At 37.0% G+C, this 24,626-nt stretch overlaps 1 long non-coding RNA gene across 2 annotated transcripts in view; it reads right to left on the bottom strand.

Moving 5' to 3' along the window:
- Positions 1–20,957, bottom strand: part of LOC139362446 (uncharacterized) — a 70,469-nt gene extending 49,512 nt beyond the window's left edge. The window contains exons 1-3 of one of the 2 annotated variants that reach the window (XR_011621427.1): positions 20,591–20,955; positions 19,838–20,180; positions 17,513–18,428 (exon numbers count right to left, since the gene is read on the bottom strand). This is a non-coding gene — a long non-coding RNA (uncharacterized lncRNA). Of the gene's footprint in view, positions 1–17,512; positions 18,429–19,837; positions 20,181–20,590 lie in introns of those variants that run through there. The other variant, XR_011621426.1, reaches the window with a different exon arrangement.
- Between the last annotated feature and the right edge of the window lie 3,669 nt (positions 20,958–24,626).

Here is a 24,626-nt window from a genome sequence, read left to right as displayed (position 1 = left end):
GTGTCTATATAGAAAGAAGTAGACATAAGAGACTCCATTTTGTTCTGTATTTGAGATGCTGTTAATGTGTGACCCTACCCCCAACCTTGTCCTTGCAAGAGACTTGTGCCGTGGTGACTCAAGGTTTAAAGGATTTTGGGCTGTGCAGGGTGTGCTTTGTTAAACAAGTGCCTGAAGGCAGCTTGCTGGTTAAAAGTCATCACCATTCTCTTAATCTCAAGTACCCAGGGATACGCACACTGCCAAAGGTCCCAGGGACCTCTGCCCAGGAAAGCTAGGTATTGTCCAAGGTTTCTCCCCATGTGATGGTCTGAAATATGGCCTCGTGGGAAGGGAAAGACCTGATCGTCCCCCAGCCTGACACCCATGAAGGGTCTGTGCTGAAGAGGACTAGTACAAGAGGAAAGAAGGCCTCTTGGCGGTTGTTGGCAGTTGAGATAGAGAGAAAGCATCTGTCTCCTGCCGGTCTCTGGGCAATGGAACACCTCGGTATAAAACCCAATTGTATGTTCTGTTTACTGAGAAAGGAGAAAACCACCTTAGGGCGAAAGGCGGGACTTGCTAGCGCAATGCCGCTCTTTATGCACTAAAAAGGTTTATGGAGATGTTTACATGTGCATATCAAGGCACAGCACTTTTCCTTAAACTTACTCATGTCACAGAGATCTTTATTCATGTCTTACTGCTGACTTTCTCCCTACGATGATCCTATTATCCTGCCACTTCCTTTTCTTTAAGATGGTAAAGATAATTATCAATAAATACTAAGGGAACTCAGAGACCGGTGCTCGTGTGGGTCCTTGGTATGCTGAGCGCCGGTCCCCTGGGCCCACTTTTTCTTTCTCTATACTTTGTCTCTGTGTCTCATTTCTTTTCTCAAGTCTCTCGTTCCACGTACCGAGAAACGCCCACAGGTGTGGAGGGGCAGGCCACCCCTTCACACAATAATCTGGTGAGGGGTTCTTTCTGATCCTAGATTCAAAACATGCAGAAAGCTGATCTCAAAGTTATTGTCTTATTACATATGATTTTGAATGAAACAGAGAGCTAGACAGAGATGGATAGAGATAAATAAAATATTAGAACCCAGATTTTAAGAAAGCACATCTAACACCCTAATTTCACTGTACTATATTCACCCTAAATTACATCCTGAGTTATTCAGCAGTATGAATTACAGACCATTTATAACAAATTCTCTTTTAAAACTTTAAAATAGGCATTTAGGCAACTTGGTTCTATTCAACACATTTTTATCAAGACTAGGTATGTCTCCAAATGGGAAGAAAAGACTTTCAAGAGATCCTTTGCATCCAAGGAATTTTCAGTCTTTATGGAGAATTCAAGAGTAGCTGGAATCGTTTCTGAAGTCAAGGCAACTATAGATACAACAGAGACACTGACATGGAAGATAAAGCCTATGGGGGCTGGTTAAAGAAGCTGGGGCGAGGGAGTCTCAAAAAATAAAATGTTGCAATTCCAATAAAAATAACAACTTCTTTTTCCTGCAATTTGCAGTCTATTTTAAAAATACTAATTTCCATATGGAAAAATAAGCAAGAGTATTGAATAAAACCACGCAAAGAAAAATAACACAAGTTATTTTGGCTAGGCATGGTGGCTGATATGGTTTGGCTCTGCGTCCCAACCCAAATCTCATCTCAAATTGTAATCCCCACGTGTCAAGGGAGGGGCCTGGTGGGAAGTGATTGGATCATGGGGGTAGTTTCCCCCATGCTGTTCTCATGGTAGTAAGGGATTTCTCACAACAGCTGGTGGTTTAAAAGTGTGGCATATCCTCACTCTTGCTCTCTCTCTTGTTCTTGCTATCATGTGAAAGGTGCCTGTTTTCCCTTTACCTTCTGCCAGGATTGTAAGTTGCCTGAGACCTCCCCAGCCTTGCAGAACTGTGAGTCAATTAAACCTCTTTCCTTCATAAATTATCCAGTCTCAGGTAGTATCTTTATAGCAGTGTAAAAATGGACTAATACAGTGGCTCATGATTGCAATCCCAGCACTTTGACAGGCTGAGGCAAAAAAATTGATACCAACCTTGGCAACATAGACAAAAAAAAAAAAAAAATCCAGGCATGGTGGCATGTGCATGCTTCAGTGACTAATTCACAAAGCAAGACCCCGTTTCTAAGAAGAAAAAAAGAAAAAAAAGAAAGAAAAGAAAGACAAAGAAAAAAGAAAAAAAAAAAAAGGACATGTGTCAGGGCTCTGCCAGATATTAAAGCTTAGTGTATGCCATCTTCAATTGAAACATTGTGGTATTGATACATGAGTAAATAGATAATCTAAATGGAGCACAATAGAAAATTCAGAAGAATATCTAAGTTAAGGATGAAAGTATGGTATAAAGAAAAGATGGCACCTCCAATCAATGGGCGTATGACCTTCCTAGGGCTGCCATAAAAATATACCACAAAGTTTGTGGCTTAGAGCAGTATAAACTTATTGTTACACAGTTCCGGAGACTAAAAGCTTGAAATCAAGATGTTGGCAGAACAATGCTCCCTCTGAAGACACTAGGGAAGAATCAGTTCCAGTCCGCCCTCCTAGCTTCAGGTAGCCTCAGGCAATCCATGACCTGGGAATAGCCATCTGTTCCTGCTGCCCGTTCACATAATCTTTCCTCCCTTAGCATGTATCTATCTCTACATCTAAATTTTCCCTTTTTAAATAAGGACATCAGTCATATTGAATTAGGGTCTACTTTACTGACCTCATTTTAACTTCATTGCCTCTGTAAAGACTCTTTTTCCAAAAAACATTGCATTCTGACATACTGGGGGAAGGACTTCATCTGTTTTTGGGGAGGACATAATTCAACCTGTAACAATAGGAGGAAAGGTGTTGGGGAAAATAGCCATGAACAAAAATATCCAATCACATCCATACTTCACTTTGGATACTAGAAAAAAATCTACATGAATCAGAGATTTAAACATAAATACTAAAATCATAAAGATTTAGTAAATTCATTTAATACATGAGAATGAAGAACACTTGTAAATTTAAATCAAAATCCAAAATTGGCCGGGCACGGTGGCTCAAGCCTGTAATCCCAGCACTTTGGGAGGCCGAGATGGGCGGATCGCAAGGTCAGGAGATCGAGACCATCCTGGCTAACCTGGTGAAACCCCGTCTCTACTAAAAAAAAAAAATACAAAACACTAGCCGGGCGAGGTGGCGGGCGCCTGTAGTCCCAGCTACTTGGGAGGCTGAGGCAGGAGAATGGCGTGAACCCGGGAGGCAGAGCTTGCAGTGAGCTGAGATCCGGCCACTGCACTCCAGCCTGGGCGACAGAGCAAGACTCCGTCTCAAAAGAAAAAAAAAAAAATCCAAAATAATAAAAGACCATATGGAATCACTCAACTGTAAAAACGTTGTTTTAAACTTCTAAACTGGCAAAAATTCCTCCACTAAAACCAAAGTCAAAATAAAAAGGAAAAACCACAAAATTTATTTGTAGATTCCATCATAAAGGAGTAATATCTCCAAAAGAAGACAAGGTCTTAAAACTTGAGAAGAAACAACAAACAAGAAAATAATAAAAATTAGCAAAATATAGACAGTGAATCTTAACCATATGAAAAGAGAAGGTCAACTTCTTTTATAACAATATCGTTGAATATTAAAATTGTCCTGAAATACTGTTTCTTCCTTATCCAACTGTGACAAAATTGGAAAGTTTTAACATATATTTTGTTGGCAATACTACGGAGAAAGAAGCTCTTTCTATACTACTTGTAAGAATGTGATGATTCCATCTTTATGGAAGTAATTTGGACATCAGTCATATTGAATTAATAACCATTCAATAATAATTAATAAATATTAATACCTCAATTATTATTCAATAATTACTAATATCAACTATTCAATAATAATTGAATAATATTCAGTAATAGTTATTATTGGATAATTATTAATATCCTAACAATTAGGACATTATACATGTATTTACCATTTAACTTAAAAAATAAATTTTGAAGTATAATCAAAAATATAAAATGATTTATGTATAATGTTCTTCACTGAAATATTATTGATATGGCAAGTGTCTATTAATAGGAAGCTGAGCAAAGCGTAACATGCAATGAAACAATTAGCAAAAGATCTGTATACACTGATATGGAGTAATCTTCAAGATATTTGTGCCGTATAGTAAATAAGGTCTAGAATATGATATATATATATTGTGATTCTTTTGTGTAATAAAAGGGATGAAATATGTATTTGCTTTTTTTTTTTGCAATGAGAAAGGGGTAGCAAAAATAAAGAACAAGAAAAGTGGTTATAGGAGAAACTAAAAACAGGGAGTCAGATATTTTTACAATATAAATCAAACTTTTCTGAATATGGTCTTTATTTCAGATGTGTATTACTATGCACATCTATTTTACATTGATGTGTTTACAAACTCAAAAAAGAAATTAAATTTAAAAGACAATCACTAAGAATTGTAAACCAATTGAAGTGAATGTATCCATGTATTGAGTTGATGACATAATCAAAAACCTGAATTAAAGTTACTTAAAAACATAGTACAGTACAGTATTTTGACTATATATCCTCTGTAGCCAATATTTAAAGAACAATAAAATCTGAAAGGAAGTCTTAAAATTAATGTAGTAATCTAACTGTTCATAGCATTCTTGATGCTATTATTTTATAATTATTTTACATATGTTACAGGACAACGCAAGTGAATAATTTTCCTAATGTTACTAGAAATCAAGCTTTTCAGAGTAATAAAAAAAAAATTTACTTAAAGAAGTAAAAAAAAACTGTATTAGTAAATCTGAATTAAAAATATCAGTATATAATCATATTTGCTGTTAAAGAAATATGTATTTTATAGCCCTAAATCAGTGAGCCTAACCATCACTTAGTTGTGTCCCTGAATAGTATTCTTCAATGGAATCCTGAGTCCTTGAAGATAACGCTGGCTATTTTTTTTGTACCCAAAACAAGGAAGCTAACAAAGACTCATGAGTTATCAGAATAACCCAAGGACCAAAATCAAGAAGTATCTTTATTTTGTGCATCAAAAAGAAAAGTCTATGGAACCGATTGAAATGTATTTTTAAATCCTCATTTCTTCACAAGGATTTTAAATTGAAATTAAAATAGTAAAATAATTTAATGAAAATATGTACATATATACCTGCAGAGATGTACAGCATACATCTCAATAAATGTCATAAAGAAATTAGGACACCAATTCCTTTCTCTGAGTATCAGCAATTAAAAGAAAAGAGTTTAGTACAAACTCTTTATGCTTCCTTTTTCTGTAGTATACTGAAAGATAACCAAGTAGTCATAGATGAAGTGGGAAAATTGTTCTTTAAATAGGATTTACATTTACTAAATGTGGGAATAATGACAAAATTGGAAAATCACCATTTTGAGCTATCCAGTTAAGTAGTTGACTGGGACAATAATCATCAATGGATGAAACTGTTAGATGAAAGTTTAATGGAGAATACATTGTGGTGATCAAATTGTTATTATTTGAACCATGGGTCAATCTTTGCATCATTAAAAGTAAGGAAAATCAGACATTGTTAGTCTCCTACTGAAATTCAATATGAAACACAGCACATCAACCATGAATTAATCTGTCAAAAAGTAAAATCCAAATAGAACCAAGGGCCAACTTCCATGTATGACTGCCCAGAAAATAAAAGGAACAAGTTAAATGACGCAAACATAAGCAAACAAATAAATGCATTATGCATTGCACTCTGCATAACAACTACTCAGTCTCTGCATTAAGTCCTTTGCATGAAAATCAAAATGGGAAGAATATTCGCTTCATTAAAAAAATAAAGAGTTGTGACATACAAATGTAATGGTACCTTATTTGTTCTGTAATTCATACAAACCAACTAGAAAAATAATTTTTTAGACAATCAGAGGAATTTGACTAGGTTCTATTATATAACTAACTAGGATATTAAGATGTCAATATCTTAAAATATAGATAAAATATCATATAACTATGATATTTTTAATCTGGTAGATGTGATGAGGACTTATCTGATACTTTCTTCAAAATATGTAAGAAAAACATTTTTGAGAAGAAAGGAATAGATAAGCAAATTTTAGACAAAATTCGGATAATTGTCAGATCTCACTCAGTACATTAGTTTAGTACATTATCCCCCAGGTTAGTACCCCAGATAATGTACTAAAAATGTTAATTTTTTTAAATTAAAAACAAAAACAAAGAAGAAATAAGGTCTCTGTTTCTAAACTTTTTTTTTCTTTTTCTTCTCAAACTTTTATTGAGTAGACACTTGCTTACAACTACTGTTCGGTTACATGCGATCAAGAACTGTGCTAATAAAACTGCCTGGCAGCAAAATTGAAGAAAACGAATGAAATATATATCGAAGATCTGGTGATTTTCCACAGGGAAAGACATTCTATAAATGTATTCTGGAAAACTACATATATATTGTTCATTTGACCAATATAAAGTCACATGATTTTATTTAATGAGGAATCACTGAAGTACAGCCAATAACCAACAAAACAGTGACCAAAATACTCCATGCTGTTTATATGACAATGAGTAAACTTTCATGTACGCAAAAAAATTAGGAGGCCACAGGATCCTGGGATGGAATGGAGAATGTGACAAAATACAATCTAATTATATTACAAATGTATGAAACAACTTCCCTGAAGGGTTTGGAGGAAAGTTGCTAATCTAAGTAACTTTGGAAATGAGTGAAGTCTGGAAGTCTAAAGGCAAAACAAATTATACATACGCAGTGGACTCTAGTTGATGAAGCTGTTTCCCACAGAGATATAGGTTAACAGTTCTTATCCTGCTTTACATGTATACTGTGATTGAACAATTAAGTAAATGAATGGCAGATGGTGGAAGCCAGCTTTCTCACTGTAGGAGTGTAGGTTATAGATAAGCAAGTGAAACAGTCTAGAATGATCTATGTTGTAAGGGATTACTCATAGACATCTGTATGAATTTATATCTAGCTCAATATAAATACAGATGGTTACACATAGAAATATTTATAGATATTTGTATACACACAGGTTAGTAAACACAAATACATATATCCTTGCTTTGTCAGCTGAGTGAGTCTGAAAGCAATGACACCCCAGAAGCAAGGAGTTCATCTGGAACTGAGATTTTGGTTTGTAGTACCATTCTCTGATTAATGAAATGGGGTTCCTTGGGAAAATACTTGATTCTAAGAACAGTGGCTGCCACCCTTCCTGTGCAGAGATCCTCCTGCAGGGATGTGTTCTCTCCACTCTACATCCAGGCAGGTCTCCAGGAATCTGGGCACTCACTCTCCTGAATTAGTTTAGGCCATCTCCCCATCCCTGTGCAGAGAACTTGGGGCCCAAGAGGTTTCCCGGCTCCATACCTAGGCACACCTCTGGGTGCTTAGTGGTTGCCCCATGGATTCTCCCTTGGCACTGGTGCTTGTGTCTGCTGTCAGAGGACCTGTAGTTGGACTTGTCAGGCCTGGCCCCACCCTTTTTGGCTACTCCTCAGGGCTGAACAAGGAGTACAGACCATTGCACTTCATAAATCAGCTCTTACCTGAGGCAAACAGAGAGCTTCTTCCCGGAAACAAGGATCAAGTATATACCCAGCCATGTTGGCGACAGCTGGCTCTTACCCATAACTGCCATCTACTGGCTTGTAGGTCAAACTGCACAACCCTATATTAAACCTGCCAACAAAGTGCACAGGAGTGTAGAAGCAAAGCCAAAAGACTCTACCCAACATTCTCTACAGTCACAGCCCCTAGAAAGGGGGTGGAAGAAGGGAAAGGAAAAGAAAAAAAAAAAAACCAATTAATTGGAAAGAAACACAAAGAAAACGTTATATTCATATGAAAATCATTATAAAAATTAGAAGTACCAGCTTCTCCCAATGAGAAGGAATCAGAGCAAGAATTCTAGAATTCTGCATCTGAATGTACTGACAATATCAAAAAATCATTCTAGCTCTCTAGGTATGGTCCCTAGCCAAAATGGAAATTCCGAAATGACAGAAAAAGAATTCAAAGCATGTATTGCAAAAAAACTCAACATGACAGAAGGTTGAAAATCAACACAAAATACTTCTAAAGCAATCCGGGAAATGAAGGAAGAGATATATATCATAAAAAGAAATCAATCAGAGCTTTTGGAATTGAAAAACCCACTTCAGAAAATTCAAAATGCAATTGAGAGCTTTATCAACAGACTAGATCAAGCAGAAGGAAGAATTTCAGAGCATTAAGACTGGTATTTCAAACTAATCGTATCAGACAAAAACAAAGAAAACATTTTTAAAGATGAACAGTCTTTGAGAAATATGGGATTATGTAAGGCATCTAAATCAGTGAATTATTGGCATTCCTGAGAAAGAAGGAGTAAAAACAAACAACCTGGAAAATATATTTGAGGGAATAATTCAATATAATCTTCCTAATATTGCTAGAGATGTAAACATCCACATACAAGAAATCCAGAGAACATCTGTGAGATACTATACAAAAGGAACATCATCAAGTCATATAGTCAACAGAGTGTCCAAGATCAATAATAAAGACAAAATCTAAAAAGCAGCTTGAGAAAAATGTCAGATCACATACAAAGGGAATTTCATCAAGCTGACTGGGCTTCTCAGCAGAAGTCCTACAAGCCAGGAGAGACTGAAGGCCTACTTTCAGCATTCTTAAAGAATAGAAATTCCAAGCAAGAATGGCATATCCTGCAAAACTAAGCTTCATAAGCAAAGGAGAAAAAAAATATTCTAAGACAAGCAAATGGTAAGGGAATTTGTTACCATTGGAGTAGCCTTACAACACATCCTTAAGGGAGTTCTAAACATGGAAACAATAAATGATACCCGCCATCACAAAAACATACTTAAGTACATTGCCCACATACCCTACAAAGCAACCACATGATAGAAACTACAAAGCAACCAGCTAACAACTTCACAATATGATCAAAACTTCACTTATCAATATTAACCTTGAATGCAGATGAACTCTATGTCCCACTTAAAAGGCAGAATGGCAAGTTGGATACAGAAACAAGACCCAAACATCTATCATATTCCAGAGATGTATGTCACACATAAAGACACCCACTGGCTCAAAGTAAAGGGTTGGAGAAAGATCTATCATGCAAACAGGAAACAAAAAAGAGCAGAAACACACAAAAAGAGCTATTCTTATGTTACATGAAACAGACTTTAAACCAGGAACAGTAAAAATAGGAAAAGAAGGGTATTACATAATAATAAAGCGTTCAAATTCAACAAGAATACTTAACTATCCTATATATATGCACCAACATTGACGCAGAATTAGAAAACAAGTACATTTATACCTACAAAAAGACTTAGACAGCCAGGCAATAATAGTAGAAGACTTCAACACCTCTCTGACAGCATTAGGCAGATCACCAAGTCAGAAAACTAACAAAGAAATTCTGAATTTAAATTTGAGAGCACCAATTGAATCCAATAGACATCTACAGAATACTCAACACATCAACAACCAGATATATATTCTCCTCATCTGCACATGGAACATACTCCAAGATGGCCATAAAGCAAGTCTCAAATAAATTTCAAAAAAATCAAAGCCATACCAACCATATCCTTGGCACATATTGGAATAAAAATGTAAATCAATACCTAGAATATCTCTCAAAACTGCACAATTACACAAAAATTAAACAACTTGCCCATGAATGACTTTTGGGTAAACAAAAAAATTAAGGCAGAAATCAAGTAATTATTTGAAATGAATCAAAACAGAGACAGAACACACCAAAACCTCTGGGATGCAGTAAAAGCAGTGTTAACAGGAAAATCTATAGCAATACACAGCTAAATTAAAAGGTTAGAAGATCTCAAATTAACAATCTAACATCATACCTAGAGGAACTAAAAAAAATTAAAAAACTAGCAGAAAGAAATGACTAAAATCAGAACTAAACTGAAGAAAATGGAGACCCCCAAAATACATAGAAAGAATCAACAAAACCAAAACATGATTCTTTGAAAGGAAACCAAAAGATGATTCTTTGAAAGGATAAACAAGACTGACAGAACACTAGCTAGATTAACAAAGAAAAGAGAAGATCCAAATAAGCATAATCAGAAATGAAAAGGTGACATCACAATCAATCCCACAGAAATACAAAAGATACTCAGATATAATGAACACGTCTATGTACATGAAGTAGAAAAGCTAGAGGAAATGGATAAATTTCTGGAAAAATACAATCTCTCAAGATTGAATCAGAAAGAAATCGAAACCCTGAGCAGACGAATAATGAGTTCCACAACTGAATGAGTAAAAATAAATAAATAAATAAATAAATAATCTACCAAATGAAGAAGGTCCTGGACCAGATGAATTCACAGCTGAATTGTACCAGACATACAAAGAAGAGCTGGTACTAATTCTACTGAAACTATTTCAAAAACTCAAGGAAAAGGGAATCCTCCCTGACTAATTCTACAGAGCCAGCATTACTCTAATATCAATATCTAGCAAAGACACAATGAAAAAAGAAAACTACCATCCAATATCCTTGATGAACACAGATGCAAAAAGACCTCAGGAAAGTGCTATCAAACTGAATCCAGCAGCCCATCAAACAGTTTATTCACCATGGTCAAGTAGGCCTCATTCTGGTTTGCAAGGTTGATTCAACATACACAAATCAATAAATGTGATACACCACATAAAAGGAATTAAAAACAAAAACCATAGAATCCTCTCAATAAAAATGGAAAAAGCTTTCAATAAAATTCAACATTCCTTCATCAAGAAAACACTCAAGAAACTAGCTGTCAAAGGAACATACGTCAAAATAATGAGTCATCCATGACAAACCCACAGCCAACATCATACTGAATGGGCAAAATCTAGAAGCATTCCCCTTAATAACTGGAACAAGACAAAGTCTGCTATTCAACATAATACAGGAAGTCCTAGCCAGAGCAATCAGACAAGAGAAAGAAATAAAAGACATTGAAATACGAGAAGAAGAAGTCAAATTATCTCTCTTCACTGAAAATATGATTCTAGACCTACCTGGAAAACCATAAAGACTCCACCAAAAGACTCTTGAAGCTGATAAAAAACTGTAGTAAAATTTCAGAATACAAAATAAACATATGAAAATCAGTAGCATTTCTACACACAAAGATTAAGCTGAGAGCCAAATGAAGAACACAATCCCATTTACAATAACTGGAAAAAAAAATGCATTGGAATACATCTAACCAAGCAAGTAAAAGATCTCTACAAGAAGAACTACAAAACACTGCTGAAAGAAATCACAGGTGATACAAACAAATGAAAAAACATTTTATGCTCATGGATTGGAAGCATCAATATCATTAAAACAGCCATCTTGCCCAAAGCAATCTAGACTTCCAATGCTATTAGTATCAAACTATCAATGTAATTTTTCACAGAACTAGAAAAAACTATTTTAAAATTTACATAGAACCAAAAAATAGCCCAAATAGCCAAGGCAATCCTAATCAAAAAGAACGAAACCAAAGACATCATATTACCTGACTTCAAATTATACTATAAAGCTACAATAATCAAACCAGTATGGTACTGGTACAAAAACAGACACATAGTATAATGGAATAACATAGAGAACCCAAAAATAAAGCTGCATGCCTACAGCCATCTGATCTTTACCAAAGTTGACAAGAATAAGAAATGGGGAAAGGACTTCCTAGTCAGTAAATTGTGCTTGGATAGCTGGCTAGCCATATGCAGAAGATTGAAATTGGACCCCTAGTTTTCATCATATACCAAAGTTAACTCAGAATAGATTAATGATTTAAATGTTAGACTTCAAACTATAAGAATCTCAGGAGAAAACCTAAGAAACATCATTTTTGACATTGGCCTTGGGAAGGAATTTATGATTAAGTCCTCAAAAGCAATTGCAACAAAACCAAAAATTTAACAGTGGGATCTAATTAAACTCACAAGTTTCTTGCACAGCAATAGAAGTGACAAACAGCATAAAAAGACAATATAAAGAATGAAAGAAAATATTTGCAAACTGCATCTAACAAAGGTCTAAAATCTAGAACCTGTGAGAACTTAAACAATTGAACAAGCAAAAAATAAATAACCCAACTTAAATATAGGCTAAAGACATGAACAGGCACTTCTCAAAAAAGACATATAAGTGGCCAACAAACATGAAAAATGCTCAACATCACTAATTGTCAGAGAAATGCAAATCAAAACCACAATGAGATACAAACTCACATCTGTTAGAATAGTTATTATTTAAAAAGTCATAAAACAACAGATGCTGAAAAAGTTGCAGAGAACAGGAAAAACTTATCTACCTTTGGTGGCAATTCAAATTAGTTCAGCCAAAGAAAGTAGTTTAGATAGTCCTCAAAGAACTTAAAATACAGCTACCTTTTCATGCAGCAATTTCATTACTGAGTATATTTTCAAAAGAAAAAAAACTGTTCTATCAAATAGACACATGAGCTTTTATATTTATTGCAGCACTATTCACAATTGCAAAGTCATAGAATCAATCCAGGTGCCCATCAACAGCTGACTGGATAAAGAAAATGTGATGCATATACACTATGCAATACTACACAGCGATAAAAAAAAGAATGAAATCATGTCTTTCACTGCAACATGGATGCATCTGTAGTCCATTATCCTAAGCAGATTAACACAGGAACAGAAAACCAAATATCACATGTTCTCACTTATAAGTGGGAGCTAAATATTGGTTACTTATAAAGGTGTCAACGATAGACATTAGGGACTATTAGAATGGGGCAAGAGGGAGAAGGGCAAAGGTTGAGAAGCTATCAGGTACTATGCTAAGTACCTGGGTGATAAGATCAACTGTACCTAAGCCTCAGCATCACACAATATGCCCAGGTAACAAACCTGCACGTGTGTCCCCTGAATCTAAAATAAAAGTTGAAATTAATTAAAAAAAACCCAAAAATATATAAAGTAAAAGGGGCTGGAAATACAAAAGAAGTTCCCAGAACATACCGTAGTGCTCAAAACTACACAAACTACACACACACACATACAAACACACACATACTCTCTTACACAACACACAATAATCAATAGCACGGATGTGAAGGTGTCCCAAGAGCCAACCGAAGGAACTCTCGGTAGACAAAGATAAAAAAAATTGAGCAACAAAATAAATAAAATAGTATTCACACACTGTTGGTGGGAATGTAAATTAGTTCAGCCAAGGAAAGCTGTTTGGATATTTCTCAAAGAACTTAAAACACAGCTACCCTTCGACCCAGCAATCTCATTACCAGGTATATTTTCAAAAGAAAATAAATTGTTTTACCAAAAAGACACACGCACTCATACGTTCTACCAAAAGACACATGTATAAAATATAAAATAAATATGTCTGAGTTCATGATGATATAAATAAAGGATAAGTAAATGCAGGAGGAGAGACAATCCTTCCTTTCAGAAAAGTTCCAAACAGTTTATGTGGTTACTCTATCCTCCAGGAAGTGGAATGTAACTCCCCATCCTTAAGTGTGGGCTGTTCATAGTGACTTAAAGTACAGACAGTATGGAAAGGGACCGGCACAAACACTACCTTAGTCAAGTGATCAAGGTCAACAGCAACAATGATAAGTTATATTGATAGTTCATACTCTTGATCTAATGTAATGAAAATGACTCTGCTCTTGTATTCTTCACGCGAAACCCACATGCCTAATCTAATCATGGGAAAACCATCGGACAAAACTGAGGGACATTCTACAAAATATCTGACCAGTGCTCTCTAAACTACCAAGGTCATCGGAAACAAGGAAAATCAGGAAAGTGTCACAACCAAAAGAAGCCTAAGGAGACATGACTACCAAATGTAATGTGATAGTCTTGATGGTATCCTGGAACTGAAAAAGAACATTAGGTAAAAACTTGGGCTATCTGAATAAAGTATTGACCTTATCTAACAATAATGTATCATCATTTGTTCATTAATTATAGCAAATACACTTTACTAATATGAGAAGTTAATAATATATGAATATTTTGTCCCAATTTTTCTGTAAACCTAAAACTGTGCTAAAATGAAAAGTGTATTTAAAAAATAGAGCACAGTTGCATAAATATATATTATTTTCGACCTTGAAGAAATCTAGAGACATTTTAGTATAACCCTACCCTTTTATTTTGCATTAGGGAAAACTGATGTCCAGAGAGAATAATAGACATGTGTAAGATCACTTAGCACCCAAACTTGTCCAGAATCATGATCATTTTTCACTTTATCCTAAATGGTGATACCAGCTAAGATACAAGCTCAGAGTGACTTGAATCCAAAAAGTTTCTTTTGAATATGTTCAAAATAATTTCTGATCCGGTAATTCTTTCCAAAAAGTCCATAAAATTAGTCAAGTTTTACAAAGAATTGTCAAAAATTGATAGGTCTATCAACGTAACATTTAGCACAGCACATAGAACTGATAAATGTTTCCAATGAGTATCACCAAAGGAAAACCAGAAGGTCTCACTCGAGTGGTGTAATGCTTCCATTTAATTTTTGCAGTTTTTGCCTGGGCTACAGATAAAACCCAAAGTTTTCAGGGCTTCAAAGTAAGCAGACTTTGGAAGATTAATTCTACTAATCAAACTGAGACTAAAGTGAATTTAACAAGTCATTTTATTTATTCATATGTAATGAGACACGTCAGTATCTCATAAAGCAAAATACTGGTGTACACATGAGCAACCTGCTCTTACGCTGTAGTAACACCAACATGAAAAGCCATGTGATAACCCAAAGTGTGGCTGGTTGGAACTGGAGCCAAGAGTGTAAGTTGATTGTTTTGAATTGTTAATAGAATGAAACACAATTCCCGCGTTAGTCCATCTTGCCACGGAAAACTACTTGTTTAGGGTGTACTAGCAGTAAAATGGTTCATCTTTTCCAGGCTTTATCAATTTGGCTGCATATTAGAATCTTCTGGTGAACTTGGACAAAATGCTGATGCTGAAGCCCCACCCCAGAACAATTGACCTGGAATCTCTGGAGGCAGGACTCAAGTTTTGCCACATTGGCACTTGTAAATAGCTTCACAGATTCATCAACTATGCAGCCACAGTTGAAAATCACCAGTCTATATCCTGTATGTTCCCAGCCCTTCCCCCATACCACTTCTGAAAGCCAAAGAATTTTGTCCAGGAACTTTTGTTTCAAAGAAATATTACAACTAAAAATGACAATGCTAACTTCATATTTTAACAGACAACTCCTACCAGCATTACGACACACATGCTGTATGATGATGAATGCTCAAGTTCTATTCAAATCAAGTAAATCTTTATATATGTACCATTTTATATCATGCTATATAAGAAAAGGAATTACATATCTGCCAGACATTTTCTTAAATCAGAGCTCAACTCTCACCATCTTCTCCTAGGTCTACTGTAAGGATCACCATCGCTGGAGAAATAGAAATATCAGCAAGAAGTGGGTTCAGTAATTATTCATCTGTAAATTGTTATATTATTATTTTGTAAAGTGCTATTTTTCATGGTTTTCTGTGGTTTCAAATGTTCAATTGTTTATGCTGTTCCTTCTCTCCAACCCCCAGGGGTACAAGTGGGGTTTGGAAGTGACAAGAGACATTGAGTATGACTCACTCATGGGCCTGTACCTGTATAATTTCTCCTCTTCCTCTCTGCATTACTTACGGTGTGTAAAAAAGATTTCATATCTTCACCTCAGCAAAGAGGACGAGGACATAGACTAAAAACATAGGCTGCCACACTTTTTGTTGTTGTTTTTGTTTTTCTTGTTTTTTTCTGAGACAGAATCTCACTCTGTCGCCCAGGCTGGAGTGCAGTGATGCGATCTCCACTCACTGCAGCCTCCGCCTCCCGGGTTCAAGCAATTCTCCTGCCTCAACCTCCTGACTAGCTGGGACTCCAAGCACCCGCCACCACGCCTGGCTAACTTCTTTGTGTGTGTTTTTAGTAGAGATGGGGTTTCACCATGTTGGCCAGGATGGTCTCGATCTCCTGACCTCGTGATCCACCTGCTTCCACTTCCTAAAGTGCTGGGATTACAGGCATGAGCCACCACGCCCGGCCGGCCAGACAGTTTTTGTTGATAACCTCGTTACTAACGTTTTCTGTTTCAAGATGAGAATAGATGGGCATTAGGTTTAAAAACTAAGTTTTTCCATTTTGTAAATAGTTATAAAATGTTATTTTTAAGGTAAAATAATTAGTTAACAAAATAATTAGAAATTCACAACTATTGTTGGTACAGAGGCATAGAAAAGGAATCTAAGATTTTACAGTGAAAACATAAAAAGCAGTGGTTTTATAGTGTTAACGTGGCAGCAGTCTAATAGTGTTAGGCCCACAAAATAATCTTTTTAAGGGGTTTTATATATTTTATTCACTACTTGTAAATTCTGTGATTTCACACTCAATAGCTGTATGTCTCCTATGACTGAACATTGGTGGTGCCTCAGTCACCATCCACATATAAATATATATATATTTGCTTTAAATATTATATATATATATATTTGCTTTCACTTTTCACTTCAAGAGACACATACATCTGACTACTTTTGTACATCTGGCTTCATCAAACACATCTGTCATCCTTCAGTACATATGTCTATTCTAAATGCATCTGTCTGAATCAGAATCATACTGCATTCTCCCACAAACACAGATTTTCATGAAGCCCAAATTTTAAAATGTTTCAGAAATAAGATATAGAGTCTGTTTTTTGGTCTACCTAATTGCCTTTGTTTTCCTTTCAATGTTCTTTCATGATTTAATTTTTATCCCATGAATAGCGGCCTGGAAGCTATGGTTCTCCCTTTTTCAAACCTCATTGGGAATAACTCTCATTTCAAAGCTGACACCAAGATTTAGCTCTGAAGTTCCTAGAGTCTGACCCTTCGCTGGATTTCATGATTGAAAACAAAAAGAAAGTAAGCATGCAGTACTATTGTTTCTGGCTTTCTTTGTGCAGAATAGTTCTCCCTAGCTAAGGAAACATCAAAGGAAAACATACAAGATAATCTTTAATTACCCGTGAATGCAACCTGCTTGAAAGATAATGAAAAGGGGAAAATTGAGGCCTGATTTGTTTTAGCTGACAATCACTAAGGGACCTTTTGCAATGCTGATCCTAACCGCAATCATCTGGCATCATTCATTTTCTTATACATGTCACCCCAGTGGACAGTTTAGAGAATGGAAGGCAGAGCAAGCAAGTGGTGCATAGGTAGGTGTGTTACTATGGATTCCTGCTGTGTGGCCGCATGCATTTGTCTTTATCTGATTTTTCTCCCTTTCAATTACCTCTACACATAAACTCCCCCACCACTGCCCCATCCCCATTGGGTTGATTGATTTTAAAGTAACATCAAGACATTAGATGGAAACATGGCTAAAATAACTGAAGAAACTTGAACGCTGCTGTGGCTTTAAAATGAAAGAGAGAATTTTCAAAACAGTAATGAACTGCTTCCAACAAGCCTTCAGAATCAGTCTCAAGGAGCTAGATATACTCCAGGCTAAACCCATAGTAGTTCCAGCAAAGGTGTCCACCGGGGCAGCCAGCAGTAATTGATTCACACAATACACTCCCTCCTTACCCTCATCCCTCCCAATTCTCTAAGTTTTAAGGTTTTATAAGGGCTAGGCATGTATCCTATACTAGTGCTTAGTCAATCCAATAAAAATTTAGTCAAGTTGCACTTTCTATATGCCAAGCACACGACATTGCACTGTGAGTACAAAAGGAAATAGACACAGGCTCCGCCCTCCAGGTGTTTATTGCCTAAGAGGAGAAAGTAGTCATATAAAAGATGTATGCATAAAACATTGTAGTAACACAAGGAGAGCTGTTGGATATACCTGATAATTCAGAAAAGGAGAGGAGATGACACACAGATGAGATGAGACTTAGGGAAATAAGCATGGGAAGACTTTTATAGCTGGTATAAAATGAATCAAGTAGGAAACAGAATGGTAAACATGGTTAATAACTCCAAGATGTTGAGCAGTATAAGCACATAACTGTGAGTTGATGAAGGCAGAAATTAAAGCTATAGAAATAGGTTTGAGGTGGTCCTGGGAGACCAAGAAATTTAGAATCATTCTATACATCATAGTCATTTAAAGGATTTAAAGCTTAAGAAGATTTCCCAGTTTTCTGACTTGAGTGTACCAAAAAAAAAAGAGGGATACCATTGAGCAAGGGAGTCCAGGGAAAGAGTAGGCTGAGGAGTGAAGATGAGATGGTGCGTTCAGAGAGTTGGGGAAGGCTGGAGACCGCCAATTGGATTTTCTCAGAAGGCTGTCAGTTACATGTGTTTTAATCTGTAAATTAAAGGTGAAGACAGAGATTTAGGACTCATCAGCATATAGATGGTTATAACACTATGAAGGTGGAGTACATTTATCAATAAAAGCATATATGAAAAAAACAAGGTAGATAATAATGGTTTGGCTCTGAGTCCCCACCCAAATCTCATCTCAAATTATAATCCCCATTGTTGAGGGAGGGCCCCTGGTGGGAGACTATTGGATCATAGTGGCAGTTTCCCCCATGCTATTCTTGATAGTGGGGGAGTTCTCATGACAGCTGATGGTTTTAAAGTGTGGCATTTCCTGGCTCTTGTTCTCTCTCTTTCCTGCCACCATGTAAGAGGTGCTTGTTTCCCCTTCGCCTTCTGCCATGATAATAAGTTTCCTGATGCCTCCAGCCATGCAAACCTGTGAGGCAATTAAACCTTTTAAATGACTTAGTCTCACATTTTATAGCAGTGTGAAAATTCACTAATACAGTGGACAAGTGAAACCTTAGAAAACATTACCCTTTGAGGGATGAGATTTGGACGGTACTTCCTTTTGAGCAATGCCCACTAGAATCATTTGTGCTGTCTTTTCAAAATGTATATGCTCAGGTCTTTCTTCTAGTCTGTCACATCCAAAATAATATATCTTAGGTAGGACCTGGCCATAATGCATTTTGAAAAAGTTTCCCATAGATTCTTTTTCATGCTTCTAGTTAAATACTGAAATCGAGAGTTTCAAAAGTTATAGGCAGAAATATCACTGATGTCTTAATACTTACCCTAACCTTGATTTCATGGAAAGTTCTAGGATAAATGATGACTGATAAAATCAATAACTCACAATGAGAGATACTTAAATGTTGCCCAATGAAAAAACTCAAATAAGGTTCAGAGTATACGCAACCCAAGTGCATTGCCTTTTGATTCCCGTTTGTTTTAAAGAAACATCATCAATAGATGAGTCAGGAATACCACCGATGGAAGGGAGTTTCAAAGGTGGTGAAAGATGATGCCTGGAATGCCCTGTCTTTAGGCATGTTTGACCTAACCACGTGGGGACACTGGACCACTCTGCATTCACACAAATGATGAAGATTACAGCTGTGACTACTATTATCGATTCCAAAGCAGTGCCAAGAAGGCAAGTCTGATTTAGACGCATGGAGAAGACAGATTACTGGTAAGGGTGACCACAGGAGTAAGAGAAGCCAGGAGGAATTCATGTAGAAAGACTAAATGAGCCTTTAAAATGATGTTTTTGAAAGCCCTAATGGAGTGAAACAAAGTCTATGGTATAATTTTAAGTGAAAAAAAGGCAGTATTCAAAATTGTATATACAGTAAATAAGCTGAAATATATAAAATTTAGCATATCTCTACATTACCACCTCCCCCCTTCCTCCTCCACCACCACCACACACACAACACTTACCCAAGATTAGGGAACAAAGTGTTCTCATTTTAGTGGTCAATGATACTCAAATGATAGTGTGTCCAGCATTGGTGGGTTCTTGGTCTCGCTGACTTCAAGAATGAAGTCACAGACCCTCGTGGTGAATGTTACAGTTCTTGAAGATGGTGTGTCCGCAGTTTGTTCCTTCAGATGTTCAGATGGGTCTGGAGTTCCTTCCTTCTGGTGGATTCCTGGTCTCACTAACTTCAGGAGTGAAGCTGCAGACCTTTGCGGGTGAGTATTACAGCTCTTAAAGGCGGCACGTCTGGAGTTGTTCATTCCTCCTGGTGGGTTCACGGTCTCGCTGTCCTCAGGAGCGAAGCTGCAGACGTTCACAGTGTTACAGCTCATAAAGGCAGCACGGACCCAAAGACTGAGTAGCAGCAGGATTTATTGCGAGAGTGAAAGAACAAACACTCCACAAAATGAAAGGGAACCTCAACTACCAGCAGCTGCTGGCTTGGGTGGTCTGCTTTTATTCCCTTATCTGGCCCCACCCACATCCTGCTGATTGGTCCATTTTACAGAGAGCTGATTGGTCTGTTTTGACAGAGTGCTGATTGGTGTGTTTACAAACCTTTAGCCAGACACAAAAGTTCTCCAAGTCCCCTACCTGATTAGCTAGACACACAGCACTGATTGGTGCATTTACAAACCTTTAGCTAGACACAGAGTGCTGACTGGTGTGTTTACGATCCTTTAGCTAGACAGAAAAGTTCTCCAGGTCCCTACCTGACCCAGAAGCCCAACCGGCTTCACCTCTCCATGGCACTCTCCGCGGAACTTTGCGGCACCTAGCCCCGGCACTCCAGGCGGCGCAGAGGGAGCTCATCCCCTCATCAAGCCCGGCAGGCGCCGGCCGCACGCGGGGCCTGCGGAGTCCACGCCCACCCGGAACTCGCGCCAGCCCGCGGGCGCCTAGCGCAGCCCGGGCTCTCCCTGGCGCCTCTCCCTCCACACCTCCCTGCCGGCAGGGGGAACCAGCTCCGGCCTCGGCCAGCCCCAGAGAGGGCCCCCACAGCGTAGCGGCGGACTGAAGGCTCCTCGAACGCGGCCAGAGTGGACGCTGAGGCTGAGGAGGCGCCGAGAGCGAGTGAGGGCTGCTAGCACGTTGCTGTCACCTCTCGGTAGGACTACAGATCATTGGTTTTTTCCTTTTTCTTCATTTTCTATTTTTCAAAAATTTTACAATGAATGTGAATTAACTATACAGCTGACAAAAATAAGAAAAATAAAAACACGTGTTTCCTTGGTTTATGACAGCCATCTGCTTCACCTAGCTGATGCCTACATGCTCATTTAGCTCTTATTAAATCAAGTAATACAGCCCTATCCTAGAAATGTACCTTAAAGGCCCTACTCTTACTCCTATGGGACCTGTGTTTACCTCCACCCCTGTCATATGCGCTATAATGAATTCTCTGTTTCTCTACTAAACGGAAGTTCTGAGGACAGGGACCATGTGTGATCTCACCATTGTTGTGGTCCTCCTTCAGTGCTTATAATACCTGGTACATAGTAAGAACAGAAAAAGCCCAAAATAAGTAATGCAAAATATTACCTACAAAAGAAGGCATGAGGGAAGTGACGTATTAGTGGTGAGTAGAAATTGAGGGAGGATCTGTTTAAGTTAAAACATCCAGAAGGAATATCTCTGAAGCAAAACACAGTGGAACGAGGGCAGGGAAGAGAATTGTCTGCTTGAAACAGTCCTAGTTGGCTGAAGGCAAGGGAAGGTGGAGAGAGGCAGGCTGGAGTCATATGAGAACCACTGAAGTTTAGTAATAAAGTTGTCACCTGACATAAAGGGGTAAGGAGACACCGTCCAGGGTTTCAATAAGAGAATCGTCATCGTAGGAAGAAATAAGAGAGTTTTTAATCCCTGAAAATAGACTATAAGTAGCAATACAAGGATATTACCTGCGCTCTACAAAGGAAGCAGAGGGTTTTTTTTTTGTTTCTCTAGAGTCCTTAAAGTGCTGTGTCATTCTCCTGCTGTAACCTCTTCTGCAGGAAGCTTGGCAGCAGCTACTGCTTCCTCACCCCAGGTAAACTGGAACAGGAGGGAGGACAGAGAGAGGAAGATGGGCTAATAGTCAATACAAGACTAAGCAAACACAAGTTCTCTTGCCTGTCACACAATCCGGAGCCTCCTGCCCCACCACTGCTTTTGAAGGAATGGTGACTTTGTATTCTTTTGGATAAATTTATTTGCAATACAAAGAAGTAGTTTTGCAATACAAAATAAATATATTTGTTATCCTGTTTAATCCACTAACTAAGGAAGTAGAGCCAAAGCTGACAAAATATCTTTTCAGCACAGAACTCAAAGGGAACTGTGTCAACTTCCTGGTTTAAAAGCTGCTTTGGTTTCTGGAATCTAAGAAAACACTTACCTCATGGAATTAAAGCTGCTTTAAGGTTCTGAGTGTCTATCATTGCAAAATAGTATAATGTAAAAGACTACAGAAAACAGGCCAATGACGTGTCTTCTGATTGGCTTTGCTGTCATGAGAGTTATTAAAAACCCAACACACCACTTCAGGAAGATTTTAAATACAAAGGAATTAGAGAATTAACAGGTTGTCTTCAGAACATTGAGAGTAGCTTAAACTGGTCAAAGAATATGTCCTTTGCAACCAAAGATCTTGAAGAACAGCAGGGTAACAACTGGAAAAAAAAAAAAAAAAGAAAGAAAGAAGGAAACAAAAAAAAATATTCTGGGTCTAAGATTCTGAGAAAATTCAGGACCATAAGATAATCAACGATCCCACAACATACTGACGTCTTCTGCTTCAAATTGAAAAATGACATTTTATCCCCCTGAGACTACTCATTTGTGGTCATTATGAGAATTAATGCTTAATATAGAGCTTAAAATATGTTTATGACATTAAAAGACTTGTAAAACTTTGAATTGATTAATCATAGTCATTCGTGTTTTTCTAGGTTCCTGTAGGTGAGATTCGTGTTACAGATTTTAGTCCTTACTATTAATTTTTAATTTTATGTTCTAAAAATGCTTCCTTGATAAGTTTCATTGGGCTGAAAGAAAGTATTTTCCAATAGTTCCAATGTAGGATGGTTGTTAGTGTACCATCAGGGTTTCAGATTTAGAGAACAAAGGAAACTGATTCTAGATAAATGGGAGGATTTTTCCTAGAAAGACGTGATAACATAAGAAGGAACTCACAGAACCTATGAAAACCTGGAGAACCAGGCTTATAAATGATCAGTCAACAAAAAAGTCACAAAGTATTAAGCTGAAACATGCCAATTGCATCACAGCAGGAAATATCTGGCCAGTAGGAAATAAAATGATCTCCAATTGACGCTACATTCTAGTACCACTGTACTAGCTCAAGATTTTAAAACCTCAGTCTTCTGGTCCATGAACACAGGATGAATGTCTTTTCATTTCTTTGTGCCTTGTTTTAATTTCTTTTGGCAATGTATTATAGTTTTCAATATACAAGTCTTTCACCAAACTCTTTAGTTTTTTCTACATATATTATTCTTTTAGGTGGTATTGTATGTAAATGGGATTATTGCCATATTTTTCTTTTCAGAGAGTTTATTGTTAGTGTATAGAAACACAGCTTATTTTTGTATACTGACTTTTTATCCTCAGCTTTACTACGTAGCAGCTTTTGCTTATTTGTAGGTGGTACATTCAAGACCGCCAGCGGTTGCTTGAAGCTGTAGAATACCAAATCCTGTATATGCTATGTTTTGTGCTATCCACATATAAATATAATACAGTTTAATTTATAAATTAGGAACAGTAAGAGATTAATAACTAGGACTGGATGCGGTGGCTCATGGCTGTAATCCCAGCACTTTGGAAGGCTCAGGTGGGCAGATCACTTGAGGGCAGGAGTTTAGGACCAGCCTGGCCAAAATGGTGAAACCCCGTCTCTACTAAAAGTACAAAAATTAGCCAGGCATGGTGGTGCAAGCCTGTAATCCCAGGTACTTGGGACGCTGAGGCAGGAGGATCACTTGAACCCGGGAGGCAGAGGTTGCAGTGCACCAAGTTTGTGCCACTGCATTGTAGCCTGGGCAATGGAATAAGACTCCATCTCAGAAAAATAAAAAAGAAGAGATTAATAACTAATAAAAAAAGAACAATTATAACAATCTATTGCAATCATGGTTATAGGAATGTGGTCTCTCCTCTCTTTCTTCTCTCTCAAAATATCTTATTGTATGCGGTATTTTCAGACTGTGGTTGACCGCACATAACTGAAACCAAGGAAAGAATAACCAGGGACAAGTTAAGGACTATTGTATTTATTTATTAGTTCTAACAGTTTTTTAAATGGAATCTTTAGGGTTTTCTGTATATAAGATCATGCCATCCGAAAACAGGAACAGTTTTACTTCTTTTTTTGCAATGTGGATGGATAACTTTTATTTTTTTTTCTTGCCTAATCGTTCTAGCTATGACTTTTAGTACTATGTTGAATAGGGGTAGGAAGAGTGAGCATTCTTGCTTTGTTCCTGATTTTAGAGGAAAAGCTTTCACTTTTTCATTGTTGGGTATGTTAGCTGTGGGCTTGTCATATATAGTCTTTATTGTGTTGAGAAACATTTATTTTATGCCCAATTTTTTGAGAGTTTTTATCATGAAAGGATAAATTTTGTCAAATGTTTTTGCTGCATTCATTGAGATGATCATGGTTTTTTTTTCCTTTATCTTTCTAATGTGTATACGTCACATTAATTAATTTTCATATGTTGAATTGTTCTTATATCTCAGGAATCA

The sequence above is a fragment of the Macaca nemestrina genome, chromosome 3, assembly GCF_043159975.1.
Source record: "Macaca nemestrina isolate mMacNem1 chromosome 3, mMacNem.hap1, whole genome shotgun sequence".
Lineage (NCBI taxonomy): Eukaryota > Metazoa > Chordata > Mammalia > Primates > Cercopithecidae > Macaca > Macaca nemestrina.
Note: the sequence above shows the minus strand (reverse complement) of the source record. Positions and strands in the feature narration are given on the sequence as shown.